At 38.7% G+C, this 17,146-nt stretch overlaps 1 protein-coding gene across 8 annotated transcripts in view; it reads right to left on the minus strand.

Moving 5' to 3' along the window:
- The window catches only part of lingo1a (leucine rich repeat and Ig domain containing 1a), a 179,447-nt gene that overhangs the window by 88,486 nt on the left and 73,815 nt on the right, over positions 1-17,146 (minus strand). Inside the window, exon 5 of one of the 8 annotated variants that reach the window (XM_037108077.1) lies at positions 1,727-1,794. The exons of the other annotated variants lie outside the window; for them this stretch is intronic. The gene's annotated coding sequence lies outside the window, so the exon portion shown is untranslated. The remainder of the gene's footprint in view (positions 1-1,726; positions 1,795-17,146) is intronic. 8 annotated transcript variants of the gene reach the window in all.

The following is a 17,146-nucleotide window of genomic DNA, read 5'->3' on the forward strand; positions in this document are numbered from 1 at the left end:
ACAAAACACAGCTCCATGCTGCAGAAGCTGAATTGAAGCATCATCATCTTTAGGTTGTATTCCCTGTAAGTACTGCAAGTAAAATAATTTGATAACTTCTCACCTTTTCATCTACACTGGCCAACTGTTGCATGGGTCGCCATGACATTTGGGTGAAGACATCCATGAGGACGATGAATCATACAGATTTATAGGACTCCCTGACTTTTGCTCCAGTGTTAACATGAGGATTACATTTCTGAGCTTACATATGAGGAAAATGAATGGGACTTTAACTTCTGAAGCCTGGGGTGTCCAGGAGAAATCTACCCCGCTTTGCAACTCATTTAGTTTGTATGGCAGCTGAGTGACTTTGCGATCACTAGAAAACAGGTTTTCAGGGAATCTATACACGTTGCCAAGTGTCCTTAAACGAAACACCAAGTCACTGTCAGCAACAGGATGCTGTTGTACAGCTGGCCTGGTACTCTGACCTTCCTTTTAGGGGGGAGCAAACAGAGAGAAAGCACATCTACAGTTGGCAAGAGAGTGTCTTAAGCTTCTTTTTTAACAATGCAGCTTTGCTATCATTTAAGAATTCCAGGTGATTCTGAATAGACCTTGCACATTTTAAGACAGTCCCATTTCAGTTAATCTCCTCTGTAATTCTGGACGTCAGAAGGATATGAACAGGGTGCAAAAGAATGGAATGAGTTAAACCTCTTCACAGCCACACTTCCCTACTCTTTCCTTCTGTCTTGTTCTCAAAGCTCGAGGGACCTCTTGCAGGGAGGGAAAAGGGGGATATTTTTAGCAGGTTCCACAATCCCTCCTGTAAATAATTACCCTAGTTGCTGTTGAAGCTGCCAGCTCATCGGGTTGGATGAGCGCACAGCGTCAAACATCAAAATAAAGCTAACGTGGAAGGGGAGCATCGCATCTACACAGGCCCCCTCGGATATGACAGAACAAGGGATACTCGCCAAAAAACGTAATGGGAACACTGGAGAGATGGAATGTGGAAAACTGTGAGCAAACTCATTTTAAATGCATTAGGTAAGAAATTCACCAATAACACTTTAAAGCTGGGAAGGGAGAATGTAGCTACTGCAGCAATCTGTTTAGGGAGCTGTTGAACGGAGGTAAATGTGTAAAAATGAACATAAAGAGCAGGATAACCAATGGCATTAAATGAACATTAAAAAACCCCCTAGCTGCTGTAATGGAACCGCTTGGTGGTTGACAGTAGACTGCAGTAGTACCAGGCAGTTCCCAAATGTGAGTCTATATGTGTGTACCCCTCCCCTATTCTTGCAACTGCTCCCCTAGGCCATTGCTGTAAACAAGAATATGCTCTTAGCCAAGTCGCCTGGTTAAATAAGGATGAAAGAGAAGAAACTCCAACAAGAAGGTCAATGAAAGTTTTGCAGTTCTCCGGTCTTGTCTACTGTACTGGAACACACATACAATGCAGCGCATGAATAATGATAACACTGGGTCATTTAAGGTATGAGACTGGTGGTGTGCCGTCGTTTTTGAAGGTTTTGCTTTTAAAACTACTGAAGAGATGTTTGTTTTTGTTTTTTTCCCCAGGGCTTCACAGGTACATGCGGTGCAACTTAAGCTGCTCATTGGTTCACTACTTTTTTTCTTTTTTTTTAATTAAATAAATATTTCAATCTAATGAAAAGTTTCAAAACTTCACTTTTTGTAAAATCAGTACCACATTTATGTCTGCCAGTCATACCAAGCCTGAATCCATCCAAATGCCGGGACCAGCTGCAGGGAACCAGGACAGACCACAAGTTACTGCACCTGTATGAAACAGTCCAGTACACAACCAAATGAAATGGAGATCCATATCATATCACAACATGTTTTTCTTTCACGAACTATACTGACAAGATATGATGTATTAACAATCCTAAGAGGCGGATTCTGTCTCTATACAGTATAATCCAGGGATGTAACCGGTACTACCTGGTTAAAAAGTCTGGGATGAGGTTTTGGAAGATGTGCAGTTCTCAGCTGCTTCAACAGATTCACGTCTGGTCTGGTCTATTATATGCAGTTCTTTATTGATTATGCTTGCCAGCGACAGGTTTTTTCTTCATTATTTATTTGGACTATTGTTGGACCCAATGTCTATTATGTGAACTCTGAATAAGGTTAAGATCGTCATCCAAGGTAAACCTCCCTTTAGCAACATGTTATGGCTCTGAGTGCTGGCTCACACTTGGGCATATCCTCAGAAATAAATGGTAAGCACACAGAAGGTATGTACCTAAACAGTAAGAGCAGTGTAGTGCCGGTATGGAGATGTGACAGGGTTAGTCAGTGAGCGAGTCAGCAGCAGCAGGGAGGACAGTGGGTAATGGCAGTAATGCTAGATAGTGAATGACACAAATCCATCCTTGATTTACCTATAAACAGTCAGAGTAGCTGTTACCTTCTGTTTGCACTCCGTGTGCTTAATTGAAGCTGAGCTAAGCAAACTGTGGCTGCTAGCTATTGTATTACATCTGTTGGAACGACATGAGAGTGGTATTGATCGTCTCATCTAAATCTCTTGTCTCAAGGGGATATAATGAATTAGTGTTAAATCTGTCTGTCAATTCTTTAGAAATACGTACAATATGTTATGTTGAGCCTCATGAAAGACATTTTTTTATCAAATGCGATGGCCAATAATAGAAACTATTTCATCTCCATGACAAGCTTTGTAGTTTCTCAGATGAACGAAAAGGGCCATAAACTACAGGACTGTGATTACAAACACCCTGTCAACAGATTCTCAGCGGCCAACTCTTTTCTGAGAAGAACAGGCCGTCAGCCCTCCTTTAGAATTCTATTAGCACTGTTTGAAGAAGCTGACGCAATTCCCCCTCTGCTGTGATGTCACTGATGCTAACTATCTGGCTTTCATCTTTTTTTTTTCGGCTTTACTGCCTTAGCACTAACTGCTGCTGCATGGCTGCTTCGTTCCTTTCAATCCGAAGCCTGCATTATTTCTTTGTGTGTAAGGCAATCCGTTGATTTTTACATATCCTCTGGGCCTGCATAAAAGAAACCGTAATTTGGCCAAACAATGTTAAATCCTCCAGTGAAATGTACCAGCCGTGAACGTGCTAGATCAGATCAATTATGAAACGAGTAACATCAGTCATCGACTTTCAATACCAGCCGCCAAATACTTGTCCCAGACAATTTCCTCAGCTGTCTATCTAACCCTTCCCAAATCAAAGCCTCACTCTATAAGCCTTGACACAGTCCATCTTTGCTGTGCACAAAGACTCATTCTTGTGTTTTTGTTTTTTTTTTCTGTGAGGCAATGTCAACAGATTATTATTATTATTATGATTATGATTATGATTATGATTATGATTATTATTATTATTATTATTATTATTATTATTATTATTATTATCAGATTATTTGTACATCTTATATGATATTTTCATTATCCCTGACACGGTACAAGCCTGGATGAGCAAGTTTTTTCCATGGGTACATAACAAAGGTATAAGGTTAATTCATAATAAACAAAACATTAGCATCTACATTGTGATGTCACTGCAGTGTTTGACTATTACTGATCCATTACACAAAACGCTGAATGCAAATGTAATGATGTTCTGATTGGCCATTGCCAGAAGCTTGTTGTTTAGAGGTCATTTCAAATAATAACGTAATTGTTGAAAAATGTGTCTCTTATTAGTGTATAATAAACTGTATTGCATTTGAAAACCACTAAGTTATTTAAATGTAAGACAAAACTTAGACTTAGACTTTAAAGAATTGAATATATATATATATATATATATATATATATATATATATATATATATATATATATATATATATATATATATATATATATAATATATATATATATATATATATATATATATATATATATATATATATATATATATATATATATATATATATATATATATAATTTCTGTAAATGTTTGGAGAAGTGAGAGGGAGACTGTTGTGGTATATTTTAAGAATTACACTGAAACAAATGGAGCATAAAATAGAACATGTAAGACTTTAAAGGGACAAAAGAAATGTATGTACTCTGCCCTCATTTATTTCTCAATTTCCTAAACGGATTTCACTCTGATTAACTTTGGCTCGCAGGTTGAAGGTTAATGTGGACACTGGATTAAATCAAAGCACTTGAAATCCTACAGTTTAGGTGGACAGTCAAGCATGGCATAAAACAAGTTGGTGATTAAAATAATACAACAGATACAAGGTAAGCTATGATCATTTTTTTTAGCTTTGTGTTTTTTTTGTTTTTTTTTTGTTTTTGCTTTTTTAAATTCCCTCATATCTGCACATTCTGGTCTGAAATCCCTCATCCAATGGAATTTACAAGACATGTTTAATCGTTTCCTCTTGCCTTCTGAGCTGTTGGAAAAATGGGTTGAAACCACTGTTGTGTTTGTCTCATGGTATATAGGCCATTTCCTTCTGTAACAGGCATGTTCTAAGATCTCTTCTCTGGAACAATTGAAGTTTTAGTGTGATAAGAACGACCTTAAAGAAGGCCTGGGTATTTCTTGGGGGTTAGGGTTGTGTTGCCTGGTTCTGTTGCTTGAAGTCATTTTCAGTATGAAACTCCAAATATTCCATGGATCCTCAAAATCAGCCTGCAGAACACTATAGATGTGATAACAGAATATATATGAGGAACGTTTTTATATTCACCAGTATTTCACTCTGAGCACCTCGGGAACACTGTATATACTTCACATGAAGGATCACCTCAATCATACATGAGCATATGGAATTCTCACATCATCAATGAAATAACAGTCCCTGCTTTAAAGTACACCTAGGGCTGTGTTATTTTTTTTTTCACCAGGTGTTTTTTAACTTAACGCAATATTTTGTCCTTCAAGGCACATAAAACTTTAAAACCTCGTTCGTCATAACAGCGTTACATTCGGGTGAGCATCATTCCCACAGACATTTTAAGCAAAGGACTCAGTCATGAAAAGTCATGAATGCTCTGAAGTACTCAACAAGCAACATGTTGATTGGCTGCCCTCTCACCTCACTGTTGAAAGGATCCTCTGAGTCCTTTATGTTTCTGCCACAGAATACATTCACCTTAACAAATACTGCTCTCAGCAGAAGGCCCTTTACAAAACTTCAATATTTTTTTTTCCCTTTTTCCCCTCTTGCACAACTGTAGAATAGGAGGGGAGATAGACTTATTTGACTTGCAAATGGAAGGCTTGCCGGAACAAGACGGCTAGTGGTGCAGAGAACATAGCTTTGTTGCTCAGCAAACGACAGTCTTAGTGTGGATTAGATAAGGAACAAACATTAATGCAACAGGGCTTTCGACTGCATTCCACCATCTGAACGGAGTCGGCTGAGTTGTCATCACATCAGTGTCACATGATAACAGTATTTGGAGGCTGATATTATATGCCATATCCCTGCTGAGACTGATGCAGACAAAGTCAGTAAGTAGACATTTAGTCATAAAAGCTTTGCCAAACTATTGCTATTTGTTTATTAGACCATTTTGTCTTAAACACCATGGCTGTTGCATGACAAAAAGTGAGCGCTGTACACAACATGCCTTGCACCCTGTCTCAGTCGGCCCCTTCCCCTCATATACATCTATTCTCATGCATTTAACCGACTCTGCAAATCAACTGTTTATAAATACAACTATGCTCAATGATAAATAGTAAAAGATGTGTGCACCATTACAAGAGGTTCCACATTATGCAGCGTGCATTGTTTTTTTTCTCTTATTGCAAGTATTTTTGACACAATTCCCACATGCTTCGATGCACAATAACGACTGTACTTTTACCAATTAAATTCTAATTTAATCCAAACAAAGGTATCCGGGTACATAATGATACAGTTTTCATTATATTCATATTATAATGCTGTAATTCAATGACTACATTGAGCTACTGATGTCTCCGGCTCACACTGTGATGATGTACAGTACATTTGCCACTCTGGGACTTTAAAGTCAGAGACAAATTAAAACAAACAGCATATCATTACTCGCAGAGCAAACAATATTGTTAATAGATGCTCACAATCATCAGAAAATGCATCACGAGTATGACCTGTCTGTCACTGTCTTTGATATACAGCAGCAATTTCACTTGGAATTGAGTCAGTTAACTCAACATTAGACTGATGAAGATCAATACTGTCTGTGCCAAACAAAATGACTGGTGGGAAAAAATTGGCCCCTCAAAAGAAGCTTTTATATGACTTCATTATATTTGCTGTAATATCACACCCCTTGCTGCAAACACTGCCGTCAAAATGGATTTCAGCCCAACTTTAAAACACGGTGTATCTATCCTCAGAATAACAAAAAATAAACACAAATGTCAAGTCTGTTTTTTAACTGACAGTAATGCCAAATGAGCTCACTAGATTTACTACAAAACCCAATTCAAAGTTTGCCTTACACCCACACTTCGTATGCAAAATAATTTCAAACAAGCTCCAGACGGAAACAGCGAGACCAAGTTTAAGCCAAAACCAGAAGTGAGCCAGAAGTGCCTCCTTTAGTGCTATTTGCCACCAGGTCGCTATTGTGCTTTAAAGCCACAGATATGGAAATGGCTGTAATTGGTGATGCTTAAGGCAGAGAATATAATTTTGCAGTGGCGGCATGTGTGCAGTATTCCTGAAAGCTGTGTATCTTTTATATATATACACCCAAAAAATGTGGGTGTTAAAGACACTTACAGCCGAATAAATCATTCATGCATCGAATAAAATGTCTTCTTGCAATATTAAATTAACCGTGTGAAGTGCTCTCTGTAGTGACAAACCCAGAGAAAAATAACAGCCAACTCTGTAGCTCTCTGGGGCTTTTAGCATCTTTTAGCTCATTGTTTGTCAGAACCAAAACACTAAATGTGCTATAAACCAACACAAACAGGTAACAGTATGAAAGCAGCAGATCTTATACAGTATTCGACTTTATCCAGAGGACTTGTTTGAAAAAGTCTAAATCAATAACATCCTGAATTGTACTTTTTTTTTTCTCTCCTCAGAGCTGATAGTACAGATTCCCATGGACGACAAAGGCCAGATGCTAGCAGGCGTTGGTAGGTTTTTATATTATACTTCTTTTATTATAATTTTAGAGTATTTTTTTACATACTGTGAGGAAAATTGTCTATTGTCCCTCTTGTATTTTGATATGTTGTTCATGCATATGAAACCCAACAAATATTGTATAAATATTGATTTGTGTCCCCGGTGATGTCCTGTGTCTGTGGGCTTCTGATATGTCCTCTGTCTAATGACAGCCATCTGGTTGCAGATCATGAATAGATGTATTGTATATAGTATGATGTGTCATGAGAGCTAACATTTAGCAGCTCAATTAAGGAGTTCATCCTGGAGGATTTGATCAGGCTTTTTCCTGTGTCTAAGTGCGATGACCTTAGGTTGACTTTCAGATGACATGTATAGGATGTTGTATGTGTATCCTGAGGAGGATGTGGAGATGATTGGAATGTTGTCTGGAGTGAGATCAAATGTGACCTTGTTGCTATGTTACAGTTGTGTGTATTGGTCTATGTTACCATATGCGATGAGGAGAGACTGCCTCTCCTCAGTCATCATCCATGCGCTGCTGATGTGTGACTAATAAAGAACTCCTAGAAAGTAAATATTGTGTCAAATGGGGTGTTTTTGACCAACTCTCATCTGTGGTGTGCACAATATTCCATCTGTATCAGGAACATGACTTTACTTACTCTCTTAATCACACACCATGTGTTGCATGTCTAAGTATATACTATTTCATAGACAGAAAATATAAGAGCGGCTTTTTAAAAGCACCAGTGGAACCATCTACCAGACTTTCAAAGCTTCAAAATTTTGTTCACATACTTACCTCTCCAACACCTTAAAAATTTAACACCTCTGTGTTATTTTTTTTTTGCCTGTCAGCAAAGATTTAGGTATTGTTAGCTGCTGCTCTCTGAAGGAGAAACAACAAACTTTTTGTAGCCACCTTTCAAGCCTTCAGAGGAGGAGAGTTTGATACATAAAGGATAGATTTCGGATTGAGTATCACTTCAAGGGTTTTGTCTCATACGCGGCATGCTTTTTACACACCCAAGCATTTTTTAGATGCGTTCTCACCAACGGCTTCTAAACTATTAGTGAAACATTTCTTGAGAGCCATAGCAGGGTATGATTCTGCTGACACCAAACACTCAAAGAGAGTTCTATTGCAGTAACAAAGGTCCCTTTAAGAACACAGGTCTTTTACTTTCCAGGCAGGGTGATTCAGGGATGTTCTCGCACAAAAAAGGCAGTGTGCTGCAGTTTGAGAGACTTTCACTGTGCCTGGATGTGTCTTCTAAATAAATAGAAAAAAATAAAATAAAATAATTACATTAGCGAAAGAAAAATGGAAGAAAAAGGAGACAGAGAGATGGAATGCTGAGAATTGGCCTAGTGAAGAGATGCAAGGTAGGAACGGGATGAAAGACCTGATGCGAGAGAAGAAAGCATTAGTGAGAGAAGAGGCATAGTCTGTTGTTCCACAGAAAAAAAAAAAAAAGAAAAGAAAGAAAGACAGTGAGAGAGATGGGAGAATCCGTTTGTGGAATGCATGAGGGAGGGGGAAAAAATGGAAGGACGATAAAGAGATGGCACAACATCTAAGACTCGAAGCAATTCTCACTGTCCCTCCTTCCCTCCCACTCACTCTCATTATGACTGCGTTCTAGCCAGCTTCTCTCAAAGTGCCGAGCTCCAGACAAGATGTCGCTGTTGGTGTTGTTGTCGAGATTATTTGTGCGGGTAAGGAGGAAGATAAAGGAATGTGGGTATCTTCCCTCCTGTAGTATGCAGGCAGAAAACAGACATCTGTCAATCAGTTTGTCAGGAAAGGAGGAAAAGGTAGTGCTTGAATGCAAACAAGAACAAACTATGATCCTATCATATACTCATATACTATGAGCTACTGAGCGCTTTTTTCTGATAATCAAGGTGGTTTAAGAAGGAAACAAGTTAAATGAGAGCTGAGTAAAACTGCACCGCTCTGATCAAGGTGAGTGGTGGCGAGTGCATATCGTGATGGTGATGCATGTCCAGAATTAATTTACTCACTGAGTTTTTGAAGCTAGTGCTTTGTCAAGACATAATTTCAAATAACCTCATCTAACACCAGCATGTGGAAAGGCTCCTTCTCGCACAAAGTTGGAAGTTCAATCTTTAGAATTGAGGACTTGGTTTTGCAGATTAAAAAACGCATCCTCAGAATTCAGTGGTAATTCATGGGCATGTTAATAACTGCTTTATCAGAATATTCATTCATATTATTTCCAGTGTTAATTAATCTGTAAAGGCATTTGAATTCAATCATGGTAGTTTCAAGTTTTCAAGAATTTCCACTATGCCAGAGCTGACAAAAAAATAAATAATGCTTCTTTAAGAAGTGGTTAAACCAACATGCAGATTCTTAAACTTTGAATTCATACCTTTAATAGTGAACATCCATTTGAGTTGGCACTGAATTTAAATATGAATACGTTCATAAAAGTACTAAAAAATCAATTCTGTATTTTCTCTCTGGAGAAGGCTATTTTACCTGCAACACGTCCAATGACAAGGTGCCGAAATTTGCTTGAATGTCATTCGTCTCAAAATAACCGCCATTTTTGTTCCCTTGCAAGGTGATTGGAAGCATTTGAGAGGTTAGGCCACACGTAATTGCCACTATTTCCACATGCTGAGTTTTCTGACAAGGATTACTAATAGTAAATCCATAAATAATTACACAACTTAGACAGTGAAAAATATGTGTGAAGAAACCACTGTAAGCCCTAATCAAGTCAATCCACCGTCTCTTAATACTGCTTTTCAATTAAGTTGATAACGAAGCAAATGGGGAAAATCCATTAAAACTCAAATGAAAATCAGCCTCAAATCCTAGATTAGATCGCACCTCTTTTACTGTCGGAAAAGGAGTAATAAAAGAAGGAATGTGTTTTCAAGGCATGAAATGTGGCGCACTCAAACAGAGAAACAAATGGAGGTGAAATGATGATGATGTCTTTTTAAGACGCTGGTGTGAACACAACAGCAGCACGAATTATGCTCTCATTTTAAATACTTTAAGCTATATTGTGTGTGCTGCCCCCAGTTGACCTCCTCACCGTAAAAACCATATTAGCACCAATAAACACCATTGTTAAAATCGTTTCTCAGGATACAGTTTTACATGGGGAGGGGAGACTTTTTTCTCGAATATGTCATCCATAAGAAGAATTACTGTCTGTTTGCGTATTCAGACTTGTATGCATTTATCTATATCAGCAGGAGTTTGCAAACACAGTCATTAGAGGAGAAACGTACTGCTGCTCCGCACCTCGATGCTTCTTGCAAAACTTTACCCTGCTCCGAAATGGTCCCTTGTGCCAAATTGTCTTCTTCACAGCATAACATTGATGTACTAAATCTAGCATGGCCTGTAGCTATGGGTGTTGCAGTGCTTCATCGGCAGAGTGATGTATAAGGATGGCGCCCAACCTGCTCTTCGTAGGGCTGCTGATTGTTGGCTCTTATTACTCGGCTTCATATTGATTTCATGGCATGTCAGCGTGTGATCGTGATTCACGGGAGTAACAAGTGCTGTATCAACATTTCCGCTCCTCTGACCCGATACGACTTGACGGCGTCCTTGGGTCAGGTTTTGTAACATTAACCGAAGTTTACAGCTGTCGTTATCTCAGATTAACGACAGAGAATGTCAAGTAGGGACATATGGAAGCACTCGCACTAATGTTACATGAGCTCTATTGATTTTAGATAACGGTCTTTAACCTGCAATAAGGGCAACGCCGTCTGTTCATTTCATTTGTTTTCATTAGCAAAACAGTGTATACATTTATTGAGCTAAATCTTAAAGATGCACCGACCGATATCTTAATATTTAAAAAAATGGATCAAACTATTGTGTGAATGTGAGAGGGGTCTGTTATCACTCAACACTGCAGTTCCATTCAGTCTAACAGAGCTTTATGGCCTCCTTCAACTTGTTGTTTTAGTTTTACAGCCTACAGCTGCACCTCTTTGGCTCTGCCATCATTGGTTCCTTCTCTGATACAGACACAGTTAGTGGCTAGCTTGTGAACATGGTCGAGCATTTACCAACTAAAGAGAACTGATTTTTGCATCAGAGGTTGGTGTCATCCAAAACAGCTAGCATTAGATAGTTAGCTTGGTTAAGTGGGTAAGACGTGCAGCTAAAGATAGTGGTCCAACTGCTGACTCAGTCCCGGGGCGCAAGGAGCAAAACTCTGCAAGCAAACCATCTCTGTTCTGTGCTAACAGTCATCAAACTAGCCTTCATCTGGGCCAGACTGATGGTCTCAATGCCAATTTCCAACCACATGTGATCATGAGCTCAATGTAATGTTCACAGGTCAAGCCAAATAGTTTAAGTTAGATATTTATGCCTGCTATGGCATGTTTATGACAACTCACTGACGTCGTGGTGGCACAAGACATATGCCATGGAGCAATTTTTATCCTTGCATTTAAAGTGACATAATTGACAGTACAAGACTTAATGGCAGTCATAAGCATTCATCAAGACTACCTTGTGCCATGTCATGGGTACAATAGTGCCAAGTCAGTCTTCTGAGCACCCCTTCAAATAAAGTGTGTGTGTTCAGACTGTTTTGCCTCCCCGACATGGCCAAAAAAGTCAACTGTCGCTGCTTTAAAAATATATCTGATCACACGTACTTCTTGGAGGCTCCTTAATACAACTCACAGAACAGATATCTGTGTAGGTATAAGTAATCACAAGAGTGATGTAGCTATAAAAATGTAAGGCACGGTAAAGCACAACATTGGGTAAAATGCCTGCCATCACTTTATTTATTGCAAGACAGTAACATTTGTATCTGGAACTGTATCAACACAGATATAAGAATCTCATTCCATTGAGGATTCTGTGCATTTCATCTCTAAAGCTGCAATCTAAATCAGGTCTTCAGTTTCCAGTGACACCATAAACCTTTTCTAGCAATGAGATGATTGCTTTTGTAAGTAAGGCAGTCCAGCTGGTATTTGTCTTGCATGTGACAAATGGTGACTTTGAAGGGACGATGATCCATAAAAACAACTTGACAGGGAAATTTCTATCAATTTTAATTACTGAGTAAATAAACATAACTACAGGTCATCTATCTCATTGTCTGTGAGGGAATTCTTATTTTAAACCACAGAGTTTGGGTGATTGTTCCCTAAAATGGGCTCACAGCCCCCTCCACTGATTCCTCCCGCTGCCGGTGCTGACTGTGGCAAAGCAGGGCAAATACATGACAGTACTGGAATCGGCTTTCACAAAGATGCAGGTGTCCTAAACATTTGCACCTGTGGTGCCAGCCATGCCAACAAAGGCCCTCCTCTAAGTAGAGGTTTGATAGTACTTGACCAGTGACATTCACAATTAACATTATCCATGGTCATTTGACAAGGCAGAGGCCGTGCAATGACTGCTGCAACAGGATCCATTGTGAGTACGAGTAGAGGTCAAATATTATGTTTTCATGTTTTTAACATTCTTTATTTCACCTAAATAAAGTAAAACCCGACTTTGAAAGAGTGCATGAATTTGTTAAATCAAAATATGTACAGCATGTGATTTTTGAGGACAGAGTAGATACTCTAAATTTCCAAATAGTATCACTGAGGACAGGAGTGTTGGTCATGAACTGTCCCAGAAAACCCTGGAACCCCTTCAGATTATTCTAGTTAATGCAGTTCGGAGGACATCACATTGTCTCTATATAAAGCAAAGGGAGGATATAATATGCAGAGGTAAAAGGTAAAACTCTATAACATCCCTACAGCATCAGACAAACCCTGGATGACTGCGGTTTTTGGCACCAGGATCTTGTAGCTATATAATTTACTGTGTACTTCCTGGAGCATTTTCATTAGTGCAGTGAGAAACTTTAGAGCCAATAGCTTGTCCTTCATTCCCTGTCATGTTGCCATGGAAACAAGAGGAGAAGTAGGGAGCACAGGAAATACATTTATATTTTCTCACAGTACAAGGACTAGTCAGGTCCTCAGGTCGACTAATTGTGAGCTGCAATAGTTCATTAAAAAATAGGTTCAGTGAGTAATGAAAGGAAGTATTCAGGAAAATAAATGAATAACATGTATTCTGCATTGCTCCTGCTCGTGTAAGCAATTGTTGCAGGATGCCTGAAATATGCCAGCATTTGTTTTGATATTGATCAAATATATAGATCATATCATTGTCACTTGAAACTGTAACTTGTAACACTCATATGTTGTGTTTTACACACATCAATCTACTTCAACTATAATTCAGCTAAAGAAAGTACAGAAAGTGCAGTCTGCATCGAGATCAAGATGAGGACAAATTCTCCATGAGTTTTCCATATTGTTTTTACATAGTACAACATTCGATTTCATATTGGACCAGTCCTACTGATTGCCTAACAAGCTACTTGTGTTATTAGTGAGAATTACTGAATCTCTGAATCTATCCAAGTAATAAAACAAACAAATCTCTGTTGAAACTACTCAGGCAGTTTGGAGCATCGCTGAGCATTAATAGTACTGATGAATCCAGCTGTGATATGACCGTCCCTTAATGCTTAGTTGCAGATAATTCTTAATCATTGTATGAATTAAATACCAAACTACCATCTGTAGTGTATTGAGCATCACCACTAAGCATTTCATCTAATGGGTCCGTATCATTATCAGGCTGAAGAGCTGCGGCTGGTAATGTTTTCACTTTGTGATTATGTGTGTATCATCATGGCAGAATGTGTTCCTGATGACACCTGTTGTAGTGGGAACTAACACAAAGGCAATTTTGAGTATTTAGCCAGGTGAAATTATGTCAGTGGTTAGATTTTTGTTGTCACTTTACAGGTGTTTAGCTGACATCAAAATGAAGGCCGAGTTCAAAGATGGCCGTAGCCCAAGCAAGGGGCTGGAACGAGGGTGGCAGGAGGTAGACTGGGGCCATTGGACCCCCCACTTTACAGCCCTGGCACACATCTGTTTTGAATTGCAGAGTGCTGTAACCCAGTTCCAATCATTCCTGCCCGCAGCTGGTGTCCACCTTGTCTGTCTTCAGCCAGATTTTGTAAATGCAACTGTATCAAACAGTGTAAGATGCAGTCACAAAACTTCACAGGTGTGTAGTGCATGAAGGCTGAGTCTGAAGGTGGGTGTGGTCCAACCCATGAGCACTGAGTGCTTATGTAATCATTTGGTTATCACTACTGAGTAATCATGGGTTGGAACATGAACATGTTGATGGGCATCGCAGAGGGTTTGATCCTGTTGATGGTATTCAGTTTTACTACTACTACTAAAAGACAACCATGGAAATATTTCACCCAGATAAACTTTAATATGTCCAATACTGTAAGTCTTTGAAAATGTTTTTTTTATTTTTTTGTGATGGGCGTAATGCCTCCCCTTTAGTGACAACTACCTCAAAAAGGTTAGTGAAAAGGAGACATATAGATAGATAGATAGATAGATAGATAGATAGATAGATAGATAGATAGATAGATAGATAGATAGATAGATAGATAGATAGATAGATAGATAGATAGATAGATAGATAGATAGATAGATAGACAGATAGATAGATAGATAGATTGTTGATCCCGGAGGAAATTCAAGAATCCAGTAGCAAAAACAAACACTGAACATACATTGAACAAACATACAATATCAAAGAAACAGGTTCAAAATAATAAGATGGTGCCTGAAGGCGTCCTGGTGAATTCATTCTCCCTTGGCAGGAAGAGCAAGACTTGGGGTCATGTGTGATTCCAGTTTAAGGCTCACTTTCTGAGAGATGGCCTACAGTTCCACTGGGCACCTCTGCACTTTTGTTCAAGACAGATTGACTTGTATAATTGAAATTCACGACAACCAACCAGAAAGTATGTAGAGAAAACAATCTGAGTTGTTGTGTCAAGAAATACTACATGCTAGGCCACAATATGCACAGAGGAAATGCTATGTTGCTTGTGTGTATGTGTTTGTTTGTGTGTGTGTGTGTGCTGGGAGGATGAGGTGGACCTTCTCAGTCAAAAGTCGATAAATAATTGAAAAGCTGCTGTTGTTCCACAGTCCCTCTGTCTTTTTTTGTCTTTAATTAAGAAGCTATGGACCTGCTAATCCTGTAGCTCTGTGTCAGGGAGACCCAAAGTCAAACAGGACAATGCAAGTGTTTCAAGATGCAATCAAACTTTAGCAATAAAGGGGCACAAGAGATTCAACTTCACCAGAAGTGGAGTGATTAAAAGAGAGTGAGGATGCACTGAGGGAACACAGTTCCAGGCCTTTTTTTTTTTTTTACAGAAAACATTCCTTGCCCCTTATTTGGCCCCCTAGAAATGTAATTATTTTCAAGCTAAAAAAGTACAGGTGATTCTCCATTCTGTACCGGAAACCTCTCAAACATAGAGAAATCACTGTGTCCTTCGTGAGTCATTATGTGGAAAAACAGCAAGGACGTTTCTGAACACAACTAATCAATCCAAGTCTGTCTTCATAAATACAAGCTCTTCTGCAGGATTCAGTAACAAGAAGGTCAGTGCATTATTTGTACAGTCTACATGAATGAATCACAATAATTCTCAAATGAGAAGGATGCAATGTGAAAATAACAATAATAGTAAAATATTTGAAAAGCATTTGCAGCCAATGTTCTGACTCAAGTTGTACAGTCTCGGAAAAAGGGGTCAGATGTTACACCTATATGCCAGAAGGACAATTTTATTTGTTTTCAAAAGCACTTTCAAGGATCATTTTCTTTGGCATTTTCTTCCAAGTAAAAGTGAGGTAAGCTGTCTTTCTTGTCAAAATAAGAGAAAGTGCAAGAGAACCAAGAGGATTTATTTGACCTCTCTAGCAGAACATTCCATTTACTTTGCCCTTTAATGCCTTGTGTCTCAACCCTGTCATGTGTCTGCAAAGTATAGAGTATAGATTTAGTCATACGTTGAAATGTGTTGTATCACATGTATTATCCTTTTCTCGACCATATGTCAAACCTAAAATTAAAGCTGGAGATAGGCTACTGTGAAGTGATACATTTAAAACACTGACTCATTATGCTTATGCAATAGTTATGCTATAAATCATTATTTATAGAGGAGGAATGCCAACTCATTCTTACCTCTGGTTCACTGCACAAGAGGGACATGGTATAAAGTTCTCTCAGATTTTGGTTACATCACATGAAATACTAAAATTTTCACCAACTGGAAACTCAATTTGTCTTATTGTTGCATTAAATGTATATTCAAAATAGACTGGTTACGCAAAATACATCTGGTTGTCTTGCAAATGTAGGATTAATCACATGACATTGACACCACAGATTTGTAAATGGCATTGTTTTAAAAGACACAACTCATAAATCTGTAGCGTCCCTCAGCTTTCATCTTCCCACACAAGCTGATGCCGACCTTTATTTTTGACACAAGACGTGACAACTGTCTAGTACATGACTAATATGTGCCACCACCACTGGACATAATTCAACCACCTTCGCCTTGGTCCACCTTCTGCTGGCGAGTCGTGAGGCAAGGACAAGGATTATTTCGCTCTGAGAAAAAACACCATTCACATAGCCGCATTAGCATAACTATTGCTACCTGCACATAATTAGGCAAATAACCTTGAGTCGGCCAGTTAAATGAGGTGTGACTAATTAACTGTGCAGTTTGTGCTCAAACCTTTAGACTGGGCCAGCAAAATGCTGGGGGCACTGGATACATCCCCAGATTTTAGAACCATAAAACTCCTCATTGGGTACTTGAAGCAGTAGGTTTATGATGAAGTTACTGCTACATGTGTGGAGCAATAGCCTATGGTGGCTTTTACCATCTTTGTCTGTGTGGGGAGATGTAATTTAAGAATGAAAGGGAAAAGCCTCGGGGTCATATTCAAACAAACAAAAAAAAAGTATTTGGACTTGTATCAAACAAGAACTAAAACTTTAAGGAATACATTGCAACTAAATGTCTTATTTTGTCCTGATATCATGTTTTGTACTAAAGACTTTTTCTTAAAAAGAAAATGTCAGATGGTGAATAATGTGATTCATGTT

The sequence above is a fragment of the Acanthopagrus latus genome, chromosome 8, assembly GCF_904848185.1.
Source record: "Acanthopagrus latus isolate v.2019 chromosome 8, fAcaLat1.1, whole genome shotgun sequence".
In the NCBI taxonomy this organism is placed as follows: domain Eukaryota; kingdom Metazoa; phylum Chordata; class Actinopteri; order Spariformes; family Sparidae; genus Acanthopagrus; species Acanthopagrus latus.